Genomic DNA, 13,288 nt, shown 5'->3' on the forward strand with positions numbered 1-13,288 from the left:
CATGAAAAAAGTAACCTCACTGCCTTCCACACTTTATTTGAAGTCCAATTGCCCATAACAGTGTTCAGTTCACTCCTAATTTATGCCTTACCTCCACTTATGGGATGTTTTACAGTTCAGGTTGGCCTGTTTACTACTCGAATATGAGTGATATTGTGGTGTGTTCATTTAGACTCATACCCTACCTAATCTTGAAGTTAAATTTCCCACCAATGAGAAACCAAGGGAGATACCATTTTTGATAGTTATTGCATGTCTAATGCAAGAATAATCACCAGATTATGAGAGTCCAGCAAAAATTACTCATTATCGCCCAACGTGGGGCTCAAACCCACGACCCTGAGATTAAGAGTCTCATGCTCTACCGACTGAGCTAGCCGGGCTCCCACTTCAAAATGGTATGCAGACTAATCATTTTTTATGAAGGAAATCCATTCCTGGACAATTTTTGGGAGTTATTGCATGTCTAATGCAAGATTAATCTCCATATTATGAGAGTCAATGCAATATTCAGGCAAAAATTACTCGTTTTCGCCCAACGTGGGGCTCGAACCCACGACCCTGAGAGTAAGAGTCTCTTTTTGTGAAGAAAATCAAATCCTGGATATTCCTCTACTCTTGTTTTGCAAGGAAATCCAGATTTATACTTCCTTCAGAGGACAGAGTGTCAAAAAAAATAAGAGAAAATGAAAATGGAAGTTGTGAGAACTTCATTTTGAGATTGCATAAGAATTCAAATTCCTCTCACATGCTAAAGAATACCTGAACCCTTTTGATTAAACCACTTTAGTTGTTATAATGAGACCATATTTGAAAGCCATCTGTGATTTTTCTGTTCTTACTCTGCAATGACCTTGGCAATGACAAGTTAAAAAAAAAATGTATGCACATTTTATAATGGAGAATGCGGGCATCGTTCCCACTACCTCTCGCATGCTAAGCGAGCACTCTACCATTTGAGCTAATTCCCCTGTGTGTTAAATCTGCATAACATGAAAAAAGTAACCTTACTGCCTTCCACACTTTATTTGAAGTCCAATTGCCCATAACAGTGTTAAGTTCACTCCTAACTTATGCCTTACCTCCACTTATGGGATGTTTTACAGTTCAGGTTGGCCTGTTTACTACTCGAATATGAGTGATATTGCGGTGTGTTCATCTAGACTCATACCCTAGCTAATCTTGAAGTAAAATTTCCCACCAATGAGAAACCAAGGGAGATACCGTTTCTGATAGGTATTGCATGTCTAATGCAAGAATATTCACCAGATTATGAGAGTCAATGCAATAATCCAGCAAAAATTACTCATTTTCGCCCAATGTGGGGCTCGAACCCACGACCCTGAGATTAAGGGTCTCATGCTCTACCGACTGAGCTAGCCGGGCTCCCACTTCAAGATGATATGCAGACTAATAATTTTTTATGAAGGAAATCCATTCCTGGACAATTTTCGGGAGTTATTGCATGTCTAATGCAAGATTAATCTCCATATTATGAGAGTCAATGCAATATTCAGGCAATAATTACTCGTTTTCACCCATCGTGGGGCTCGAACGCACGACCCTGAGATTAAGAGTCTCATGCTATACCGACTGAGCTAGCCGGGTTCCCTCCTTAAGACAGTATGCAGACCAATCCCTTTTTGTGAAGAAAATCAAATCCTGGATATTCCTGTACTCTTGTTTTGCAAGGAAAGACAGATTTATACATCCTTCAGAGGACAGAGTGTCAAAAAAATAAGAGAAAATGAAAATGGAAGTTGTGAGAACTTCATTTTGAGATTGCATAAGAATTCAAATTCCTCTCACATGCTAAAGAATACCTGAACCCTTTTGATTAAACCACTTTAGTTATTATAATGAGACCATATTTGAAACCCATCTGTGATTTTTCTGTTCTTACTCTGCAATGACCTTGGCAATGACAAGTTAAAAATAAAATGTATGCACATTTTATAATGGAGAATGCGGGCATCGATCCCTCTACCTTTCGCATGCTAAGCGAGCGCTCTACCATTTGAGCTAATTTCCCTGTGTGTTTAATCTGCATAACATGAAAAAAGTAACCTCACTGCCTTCCACACTTTATTTGAAGTCCAATTGCCCATAACAGTGTTCAGTTCACTCCTAACTTATGCCTTACCTCCACTTATGGGATGAAACGATTACTGCAACAGTTTGTACGCAGGAGCAGCTAAATCTATCCTGCACAAACTGCAAATGATTCAAAATGCGGCGGCCCGGCTTGTCTTAAGATGGCCTAGGAGATCATCCGCATCAGCTGCTCTGAATGCGTTGCACTGGCTCCCCATCCAAAAACGGATACTATTCAAAGTCCTTCTGATCACATACAGAGGCTTTCATAAATGCGGACCCAAAAATCTGTCAACCAAATTTCACAGATACCTCCCAAATAGGGAACTTAGATCAGCCACTGCTAATCTAATGACCATACCCAAGTTTCGACGGACCACCAAGGGTGGCAAATCCCTAGCAGTCCTAGGCGCCAAGGCCTGGAATGCCCTTCCAGCTAAACTTAGAGCATCACCATCAGAAAAAATCTATAAAAAACTTCTAAAAACATTGATCTACGGATTATCTGATGCAAAATGTAAGACTCTAATCTAAGGACATCTACAGCTCAGCTACCATCCCCAAATATTTCATCTTTGCAGTGAAATCAGCAGCGCCAAGATGCTCCATGGATTGTATGTGCGCTATACAAAAACCAACAAACATCAAACATCAAACATTTTACAGTTCAGGTTGGCCTGTTTACTACTCGAATATGAGTGATATTGTGGTGTGTTCATCTAGACTCATACCCTACCTAATCTTGAAGTTAAATTTCCCACCAATGAGAAACCAAGGAAGATACCATTTTAGATAGTTATTGCATGTCTAATGCAAGAATAATCACCAGATTATGAGAGTCCAGCAAAAATTACTCATTTTCGCCCAACGTGGGGCTCGAACCCACGACCCTGAGATTAAGAGTCTCATGCTCTACCGACTGAGCTAGCCGGGCTCCCTCCTTAAGACAGTATGCAGACCAATCCCTTTTTGTGAAGAAAATCAAATCCTGGATATTCCTCTACTCTTGTTTTGCAAGGAAAGCCAGATTTATACATCCTTCAGAGGACAGAGTGTCAAAAAAAATAAGAGACAATGAAAACGGAAGTTGTGAGAACTTCATTTTGAGATTGCATAAGAATTCAAATTCCTCTCACATGCTAAAGAATACCTGAACCCTTTTGATTAAACCACTTTAGTTGTTATAATGAGACCATATTTGAAAGCCATCTGTGATTTTTCTGTTCTTACTCTGCAATGACCTTGACAATGACAAGTTACAATTAAATTGTATGCAAATTTTATAATGGAGAGTTCGGGCATCGATCCCGCTACCTCTCGCATGCTAAGCGAGCTCTCTACCATTTGAGCTAATTTCCCTGTGTGTTTAATCTGCATAACATGAAAAAAGTAACCTTACTGCCTTCCACACTTTATTTGAAGTCCAATTGCCCATAACAGAGTTCAGTTCACTCCTAACTTATGCCTTACCTCCACTTATGGGATGTTTTACAGTTCAGGTTGGCCTGTTTACTACTCGAATATGAGTGATATTGTGGTGTGTTCATCTAGACTCATACCCTACCTAATCTTGAAGTTAAATTTCCCACCAATGAGAAACCAAGGGAGATACCATTTTTGATAGTTATTGCATGTCTAATGCAAGAATAATCACCAGATTATGAGAGTCCAGCAAAAATTACTCATTTTTGCCCAAGGTGGGGCTCGAACACACGACCCTGACATTAAGAGTCTCATGCTCTACCGACTGAGCTAGCCGGGTTCCCTCCTTAAGACAGTATGCAGACCAATCCCTTTTTGTGAAGAAAATCAAATCCTGGATATTCCTCTACTCTTGTTTTGCAAGGAAAGCCAGATTTATACATCCTTCAGAGGACAGAGTGTCAAAAAAAATAAGAGAAAATGAAAACGGAAGTTGTGAGAACTTCATTTTGAGATTGCATAAGAATTCAAATTCCTCTCACATGCTAAAGAATACCTGAACCCTTTTGATTAAACCACTTTAGTTGTTATAATGAGACCATATTTGAAAGCCATCTGTGATTTTTCTGTTCTTACTCTGCAATGACCTTGGCAATGACAAGTTAAAAATAAAATGTATGCAAATTTTATAATGGAGAATGCGGGCATCGATCCCACTACCTCTCGCATGCTAAGCGAGCGCTCTACCATTTGAGCTAATTCCCCTGTGTGTTAAATCTGCATAACATGAAAAAAGTAACCTCACTGCCTTCCACACTTTATTTGAAGTCCAATTGCCCATAACAGTGTTCAGTTCACTCCTAATTTATGCCTTACCTCCACTTATGGGATGTTTTACAGTTCAGGTTGGCCTGTTTACTACTCGAATATGAGTGATATTGTGGTGTGTTCATCTAGACTCATACCCTACCTAATCTTGAAGTTACATTTCCCACCAATGAGAAACCAAGGGAGATACCATTTTTGATAGTTATTGCATGTCTAATGCAAGAATAATCACCAGATTATGAGAGTCCAGCAAAAATTACTCATTTTCGCCCACCGTGGGGCTCAAACCCACGACCCCGAGATTAAGAGTCTCATGCTCTACCGACTGAGCTAGCCAGGCTCCCACTTCAAGATGGTATGCAGACTAATCATTTTTTATGGAGGAAATCCATTCCTGGACAATTTTTGGGAGTTATTGCATGTCTAATGCAAGATTAATCTCCATATTATGAGAGTCAATGCAATATTCAGGCAAAACTTACTCGTTTTCGCCCAACGTGGGGCTCGAACCCACGACCCTAAGATTAAGAGTCTCATGCTCTATCGACTGAGCTAGCCTGGCTCCCACTTCAAGATGGTATGCAGACTAATCATTTTATAAGAAGGAAATCCATTCCTGGACAATTTATGGGAGTTATTGCAGGTCTAATGCAAGATTAATCTCCATATTATGAGAGTCAATGCAATATTCAGGCAAAAATTACTCGTTTTCACCCAACGTGGGGCTCGAACCCACGACCCTGAGATTAAGAGTCTCATGCTCTACCGACTGAGCTAGCCGGGCTCCCTCCTTAAGACAGTATGCAGACCAATCCCTTTTTGTGAAGAAAATCAAATCCTGGATATTCCTCTACTCTTGTTTTGCAAGGAAAGCCAGATTTATACATCCTTCAGAGGACAGAGTGTCAAAAAAAATAAGAGACAATGAAAACGGAAGTTGTGAGAACTTCATTTTGAGATTGCATAAGAATTCAAATTCCTCTCACATGCTAAAGAATACCTGAACCCTTTTGATTAAACCACTTTAGTTGTTATAATGAGACCATATTTGAAAGCCATCTGTGATTTTTCTGTTCTTACTCTGCAATGACCTTGACAATGACAAGTTACAATTAAATTGTATGCAAATTTTATAATGGAGAGTTCGGGCATCGATCCCGCTACCTCTCGCATGCTAAGCGAGCTCTCTACCATTTGAGCTAATTTCCCTGTGTGTTTAATCTGCATAACATGAAAAAAGTAACCTTACTGCCTTCCACACTTTATTTGAAGTCCAATTGCCCATAACAGAGTTCAGTTCACTCCTAACTTATGCCTTACCTCCACTTATGGGATGTTTTACAGTTCAGGTTGGCCTGTTTACTACTCGAATATGAGTGATATTGTGGTGTGTTCATCTAGACTCATACCCTACCTAATCTTGAAGTTAAATTTCCCACCAATGAGAAACCAAGGGAGATACCATTTTTGATAGTTATTGCATGTCTAATGCAAGAATAATCACCAGATTATGAGAGTCCAGCAAAAATTACTCATTTTTGCCCAAGGTGGGGCTCGAACACACGACCCTGACATTAAGAGTCTCATGCTCTACCGACTGAGCTAGCCGGGTTCCCTCCTTAAGACAGTATGCAGACCAATCCCTTTTTGTGAAGAAAATCAAATCCTGGATATTCCTCTACTCTTGTTTTGCAAGGAAAGCCAGATTTATACATCCTTCAGAGGACAGAGTGTCAAAAAAAATAAGAGAAAATGAAAACGGAAGTTGTGAGAACTTCATTTTGAGATTGCATAAGAATTCAAATTCCTCTCACATGCTAAAGAATACCTGAACCCTTTTGATTAAACCACTTTAGTTGTTATAATGAGACCATATTTGAAAGCCATCTGTGATTTTTCTGTTCTTACTCTGCAATGACCTTGGCAATGACAAGTTAAAAATAAAATGTATGCAAATTTTATAATGGAGAATGCGGGCATCGATCCCACTACCTCTCGCATGCTAAGCGAGCGCTCTACCATTTGAGCTAATTCCCCTGTGTGTTAAATCTGCATAACATGAAAAAAGTAACCTCACTGCCTTCCACACTTTATTTGAAGTCCAATTGCCCATAACAGTGTTCAGTTCACTCCTAATTTATGCCTTACCTCCACTTATGGGATGTTTTACAGTTCAGGTTGGCCTGTTTACTACTCGAATATGAGTGATATTGTGGTGTGTTCATCTAGACTCATACCCTACCTAATCTTGAAGTTACATTTCCCACCAATGAGAAACCAAGGGAGATACCATTTTTGATAGTTATTGCATGTCTAATGCAAGAATAATCACCAGATTATGAGAGTCCAGCAAAAATTACTCATTTTCGCCCACCGTGGGGCTCAAACCCACGACCCCGAGATTAAGAGTCTCATGCTCTACCGACTGAGCTAGCCAGGCTCCCACTTCAAGATGGTATGCAGACTAATCATTTTTTATGGAGGAAATCCATTCCTGGACAATTTTTGGGAGTTATTGCATGTCTAATGCAAGATTAATCTCCATATTATGAGAGTCAATGCAATATTCAGGCAAAACTTACTCGTTTTCGCCCAACGTGGGGCTCGAACCCACGACCCTAAGATTAAGAGTCTCATGCTCTACCGACTGAGCTAGCCTGGCTCCCACTTCAAGATGGTATGCAGACTAATCATTTTATAAGAAGGAAATCCATTCCTGGACAATTTATGGGAGTTATTGCAGGTCTAATGCAAGATTAATCTCCATATTATGAGAGTCAATGCAATATTCAGGCAAAAATTACTCGTTTTCACCCAACGTGGGGCTCGAACCCACGACCCTGAGATTAAGAGTCTCATGCTCTACCGACTGAGCTAGCCGGGCTCCCTCCTTAAGACAGTATGCAGACCAATCCCTTTTTGTGAAGAAAATCAAATCCTGGATATTCCTCTACTCTTGTTTTGCAAGGAAAGCCAGATTTATACATCCTTCAGAGGACAGAGTGTCAAAAAAAATAAGAGAAAATGAAAACGGAAGTTGTGAGAACTTCCTTTTGAGATTGCATAAGAATTCAAATTCCTCTCACAAGCTAAAGAATACCTGATCCCTTTTGATTAAACCACTTTAGTTGTTATAATGAGACCATATTTGAAAGCCATCCGTGATTTTTCTGTTCTTACTCTGCAATGACCTTGGCAATGACAAGTTAAAAATAAAATGTAGGCAAATTTTATAATGGAGAATGCGGGCATTGATCCCGCTACCTCTCGCATGCTAAGCGAGCGCTCTACCATTTGAGCTAATTCCCCTGTGTGTTTAATCTGCATAACATGAAAAAAGTAACCTCACTGCCTTCCACACTTTATTTGAAGTCCAATTGCCCATAACAGTGTTCAGTTCACTCCTAACTTATGCCTTACCTCCACTTATGGGATGTTGTACAGTTCAGGTTGGCCTGTTTACTACTCGAATATGAGTGATATTGTGGTGTGTTCATCTAGACTCATACCCCACCTAATCTTGAAGTTAAATTTCCCACCAATGAGAAACCAAGGGAGATAATATTTTTGATAGTTATTGCATGTCTAATGCAAGAATAATCACCAGATTATGAGAGTCCAGCAAAAAGTACTCATTTTCACCCAACGTGGGGCTCGAACCCACGACCCTGCGATTAAGAGTCTCATGCTCTACCGACTGAGCTAGCCAGGCTCCCACTTCAAGATGGTATGCAGACTAATCATTTTTTATGAAGGAAATCCATTCCTGGACAATTTTTGGGAGTTATTGCATGTCTAATGCAAGATTAATCTCCATATTATGAGAGTCAATGCAATATTCAGGCAAAAATTACTCATTTTAACCCAACGTGGGGCTCGAACCCACAACCCTGAGATTAAGAGTCTCATACTCTACCGACTGAGCTAGCCAGGTTGCCTCCTTAAGACAGTATGCAAACCAATCCTTTTTTGTGAAGAAAATCAAATCCTGGATATTCCTCTACTCTTGTTTTGCTAGGAAAGCCAGATTTATACATCCTTCAGAGGACAGAGTGTCAAAAAAATAAGAGAAAATTAAAATGGAAGTTGTGAGAACTTCATTTTGAGATTGCATAAGAATTCAAATTCCTCTCACATGCTAAAGAATACCTGAACCCTTTTGATTAAACCCCTTTAGTTGTTATAATGAGACCATATTTGAAAGCCATCTGTGATTTTTCTGTTCTTACTCTGCAATGACCTTGGCAATGACAAGTTAAAAATAAAATGTATGCAAATTTTATAATGGAGAATGCAGGCATCGATCCCGCTACCTCTCGCATGCTAAGCGAGCGCTCTACCATTTGAGCTAATTCCCCTGTGTGTTTAATCTGCATAACATGAAAAAAGTAACCTTACTGCCTTCCACACTTTATTTGAAGTCCAATTGCCCATAACAGTGTTCAGTTCACTCCTAACTTATGCCTTACCTCCACTTATGGGATGTTGTACAGTTCAGGTTGGCCTGTTTACTACTCGAATATGAGTGATATTGTGGTGTGTTCATCTAGACTCATACCCTACCTAATCTTGAAGTTAAATTTCCCACCAATGAGAAACCAAGGGAGATATTATTTTTGATAGTTATTGCATGTCTAATGCAAGAATAATCACCAGATTATGAGAGTCCAGCAAAAATTACTCATTTTCGCCCAACGTGGGGCTCGAACCCACGACCCTGAGATTAAGAGTCTCATGCTCTATCGACTGAGCTAGCCGGGCTCCCTCCTTATGATAATATGCAGACCAATCCCTTTTTGTGAAGAAAATCAAATCCTGGATATTCCTCTACTCTTGTTTTGCAAGGAAAGCCAGATTTATACATCCTTCAGAGGACAGAGTGTCAGAAAAAATTAGAGAAAATGAAAATGGAAGTTGTGAGAACTTCATTTTGAGATTGCATAAGAATTCAAATTCCTCTCACATGCTAAAGAATACCTGAACCCTTTTGATTAAACCACTTTAGTTGTTATAATGAGACCATATTTGAAAGCCATCTGTGATTTTTTTGTTCTTACTCTGCAATGACCTTGGCAATGACAAGTTAAAAATAAAATGTATGCAAATTTTATAATGGAGAATGCGGGCATCGATCCCGCTACCTCTCGCATGCGAAGCGAGCGCTCTACCATTTGAGCTAATTCCCGTGTGTGTTTAATCTGCATAACATGAAAAAAGTAACCTTACTGCCTTCCACACTTTATTTGAAGTCCAATAGCCCATAACAGTGTTAAGTTCACTCCTAACTTATGCCTTACCTCCACTTATGGGATGTTTTACAGTTCAGGTTGGCCTGTTTACTACTCGAATATGAGTGATAATGCGGTGTGTTCATCTAGACTCATACCCTAGCTAATCTTGAAGTTAAATTTCCCACCAATGAGAAACCAAGGGAAATACCATTTCTGATAGTTATTGCATGTCTAATGCAAGAATATTCACCAGATTATGAGAGTCAATGCAATAATCCAGCAAAAATTACTCATTTTCGCCCAACGTGGGGCTCGAACCCACGACCCTGAGATTAAGAGTCTCATGCTCTACCGACTGAGCTAGCCGGGCTCCCACTTCAAGATGGTATGCAGACTAATCATTTTTTATGAAGGAAATCCATTCCTGGACAATTTTTGGGAGTTATTGCAGGTCTAATGCAAGATTAATCTCCATATTATGAGAGTCAATGCAATATTCAGGCAAAAATTACTCGTTTTCGCCCAACGTGGGGCTCGAACCCACGACCCTGAGATTAAGAGTCTCATGCTCTACCGACTGAGAGCATGGTATGCAGACTAATCATTTTTTATGAAGGAAATCCATTCCTGGACTCTCCATATTATGAGAGTCAATGCAAAATTCAGGCAAAAATTACTCGTTTTCGCCCAACGTGGGGCTCGAACCCACGACCCTGAGATTAAGAGTCTCATGCTCTACCGACTGAGCTAGCCGGGCTCCCTCCTCAAGACAGTATGCAGACCAATCCCTTTGTGTGAAGAAAATCAAATCCTGGATATTCCTCTACTCTTGTTTTGCAAGGAAAGCCAGATTTATACATCCTTCAGAGGACAGAGTGTCAAAAAAAATAAGAGAAAATGAAAACGGAATTTGTGAGAACTTCATTTTGAGATTGCATAAGAATTCAAATTCCTCTCACATGCTAAAGAATACCTGCACCCTTTTGATTAAACCACTTTAGTTGTTATAATGAGACCATATTTGAAAGCCATCTGTGATTTTTCTGTTCTTACTCTGCAATGATCTTGGCAATGACAAGTTAAAAATAAAATGTATGCAAATTTTATAATGGAGAATGCGGGCATCGATCCCGCTACCTCTCGCATGCTAAGCGAGCGCTCTACCATTTGAGCTAATTCGCCTGTGTGTTTAATCTGCATAACATGAAAAAAGTAACCTCACTGCCTTCCACACTTTATTTGAAGTCCAATTGCCCATAACAGTCTTAAGTTCACTGCTAACTTATGCCTTACCTCCACTTATGGGATGTTTTACAGTTCAGCTTGGCCTGTTTACTACTCGAATATTAGTGATATTGCGGTGTGTTCATCTAGACTCATACCCCAGCTAATCTTGAAGTTAAATTTCCCACCAATGAGAAACCAAGGGAGATACCATTTTTGATAGTTATTGCATGTCTAATGCAAGAATAATCAACAGATTATGAGAGTCCAGCAAAAATTACTCATTTTGGCCCAACGTGGGGTTCAAACCCACGACCCTGAGATTAAGAGTCTCATGCTCTACCGACTGAGCTAGCCGAGCTCCCACTTCAAGATGGTATGCAGACTAATCATTTTTTATGAAGGAAATCCATTCCTGGAAAATTTTTGGGAGTTATTGCATGTCTAATGCAAGATTAATCTCCATATTATGAGAGTCAATGCAATATTCAGGCAAAAATTACTCATTTTTGCCCAACGTGAGGATCGAACCCACGACCCTGAGATTAAGAGTCTCATGCTCTACTGACTGAGCTAGCCGGGTTCCCTCCTTAAGACAGTATGCAGACCAATCCCTTTTTGTGAAGAAAATGAAATCCTGGATATTCCTCTACTCTTGTTTTGCAAGGAAAGCCAGATTTATACATCCTTCAGAGGACAGAGTGTCAAAAAAAATAAGAGAAAATGAAAATGGAAGTTGTGAGAACTTCATTTTGAGATTGCATAAGAATTCAAATTCCTCTCACATGCTAAAGAATACCTGAACCCTTTTGATTAAACCACTTTAGTTGTTATAATGAGACCATATTTGAAAGCCATCTGTGATTTTTCTGTTCTTACTCTGCAATGACCATGGGCAATGACAAGTTAAAAATAAAATGTATGCAAATTTTATAATGGAGAATGCGGGCATCGATCCCGCTACCTCTCGCATGCTAAGCGAGCGCTCTACCATTTGAGCTAACTCCCCTGTGTGTTTAATCTGCATAACATGAAAAAAGTAACCTCACTGCCTTCCACACTTTATTTGAAGTCCAATTGCCCATAACAGTGTTAAGTTCACTGCTAACTTATGCCTTACCTCCACTTATGGGATGTTTTACAGTTCATGTTGGCCTGTTTACTACTCGAATATGAGTGATAATGCGGTGTGTTCATCTAGACTCATACCCTAGCTAATCTTGAAGTTAAATTTCCCACCAATGAGAAACCAAGGGAAATACCATTTCTGATAGTTATTGCATGTCTAATGCAAGAATATTCACCAGATTATGAGAGTCAATGCAATAATCCAGCAAAAATTACTCATTTTCGCCCAACGTGGGGCTCGAACCCACGACCCTGAGATTAAGAGTCTCATGCTCTACCGACTGAGCTAGCCGGGCTCCCACTTCAAGATGGTATGCAGACTAATCATTTTTTATGAAGGAAATCCATTCCTGGACAATTTTTGGGAGTTATTGCAAGTCTAATGCAAGATTAATCTCCATATTATGAGAGTCAATGCAATATTCAGGCAAAATTACTCGTTTTCGCCCAACGTGGGGCTCGAATCCACGACCCTGAGATTAAGAGTCTCATGCTCTACCGACTGAGAGCATGGTATGCAGACTAATCATTTTTTATGAAGGAAATCCATTCCTGGACTCTCCATATTATGAGAGTCAATGCAAAATTCAGGCAAAAATTACTCGTTTTCGCCCTCGAACCCACGACCCTGAGATTAAGAGTCTCATGCTCTACCGACTGAGCTAGCCTGGCTCCCTCCTTAAGACAGTATGCAGACCAATCACTTTTTGTGAAGAAAATCAAATCCTGGATATTCCTCTACTCTTGTTTTGCAAGGAAAGCCAGATTTATACATCCTTCAGAGGACAGAGTGTCAAAAAAAATAAGAGAAAATGAAAACGGAAGTTGTGAGAACTTCATTTTGAGATTGCATAAGAATTCAAATTCCTCTCACATGCTAAAGAATACCTGAACCCTTTTGATTAAACCACTTTAGTTGTTATAATGAGACCATATTTGAAAGCCATCTGTGATTTTTCTGTTCTTACTCTGCAATGACCTTGGCAATGACAAGTTAAAAAAAAAATGTATGCACATTTTATAATGGAGAATGCGGGCATCGTTCCCGCTACCTCTCGCATGCTAAGCGAGCACTCTACCATTTGAGCTAATTCCCCTGTGTGTTAAATCTGCATAACATGAAAAAAGTAACCTCACTGCCTTCCACACTTTATTTGAAGTCCAATTGCCCATAACAGTGTTCAGTTCACTCCTAATTTATGCCTTACCTCCACTTATGGGATGTTTTACAGTTCAGGTTGGCCTGTTTACTACTCGAATATGAGTGATATTGTGGTGTGTTCATTTAGACTCATACCCTACCTAATCTTGAAGTTAAATTTCCCACCAATGAGAAACCAAGGGAGATACCATTTTTGATA

The 13,288-nt window shown here is 39.7% G+C and overlaps 5 non-coding genes across 5 annotated transcripts; all 5 read right to left on the reverse strand.

Annotated features, from left to right (window-relative positions):
- Positions 1-2,955: 2,955 nt before the first annotated feature.
- Positions 2,956-3,028, reverse strand: TRNAK-CUU (transfer RNA lysine (anticodon CUU)). The gene has a single exon. It is a non-coding gene; the product is annotated as a tRNA-Lys (tRNA).
- A 6,844-nt stretch (positions 3,029-9,872) lies between these two features.
- TRNAK-CUU (transfer RNA lysine (anticodon CUU)) lies at positions 9,873-9,945 on the reverse strand. The gene has a single exon. It is a non-coding gene; the product is annotated as a tRNA-Lys (tRNA).
- Positions 9,946-10,259: 314 nt separating this feature from the next.
- On the reverse strand, positions 10,260-10,332 carry TRNAK-CUU (transfer RNA lysine (anticodon CUU)). Its single transcript has one exon. It is a non-coding gene; the product is annotated as a tRNA-Lys (tRNA).
- Positions 10,333-11,735: 1,403 nt separating this feature from the next.
- TRNAA-AGC (transfer RNA alanine (anticodon AGC)) lies at positions 11,736-11,808 on the reverse strand. The gene has a single exon. It is a non-coding gene; the product is annotated as a tRNA-Ala (tRNA).
- A 342-nt stretch (positions 11,809-12,150) lies between these two features.
- Positions 12,151-12,223, reverse strand: TRNAK-CUU (transfer RNA lysine (anticodon CUU)). Its single transcript has one exon. It is a non-coding gene; the product is annotated as a tRNA-Lys (tRNA).
- Positions 12,224-13,288: the final 1,065 nt, after the last annotated feature.

The sequence above is a fragment of the Lissotriton vulgaris genome, chromosome 1_1 (assembly GCF_964263255.1).
Source record: "Lissotriton vulgaris chromosome 1_1, aLisVul1.2, whole genome shotgun sequence".
Lineage (NCBI taxonomy): Eukaryota > Metazoa > Chordata > Amphibia > Caudata > Salamandridae > Lissotriton > Lissotriton vulgaris.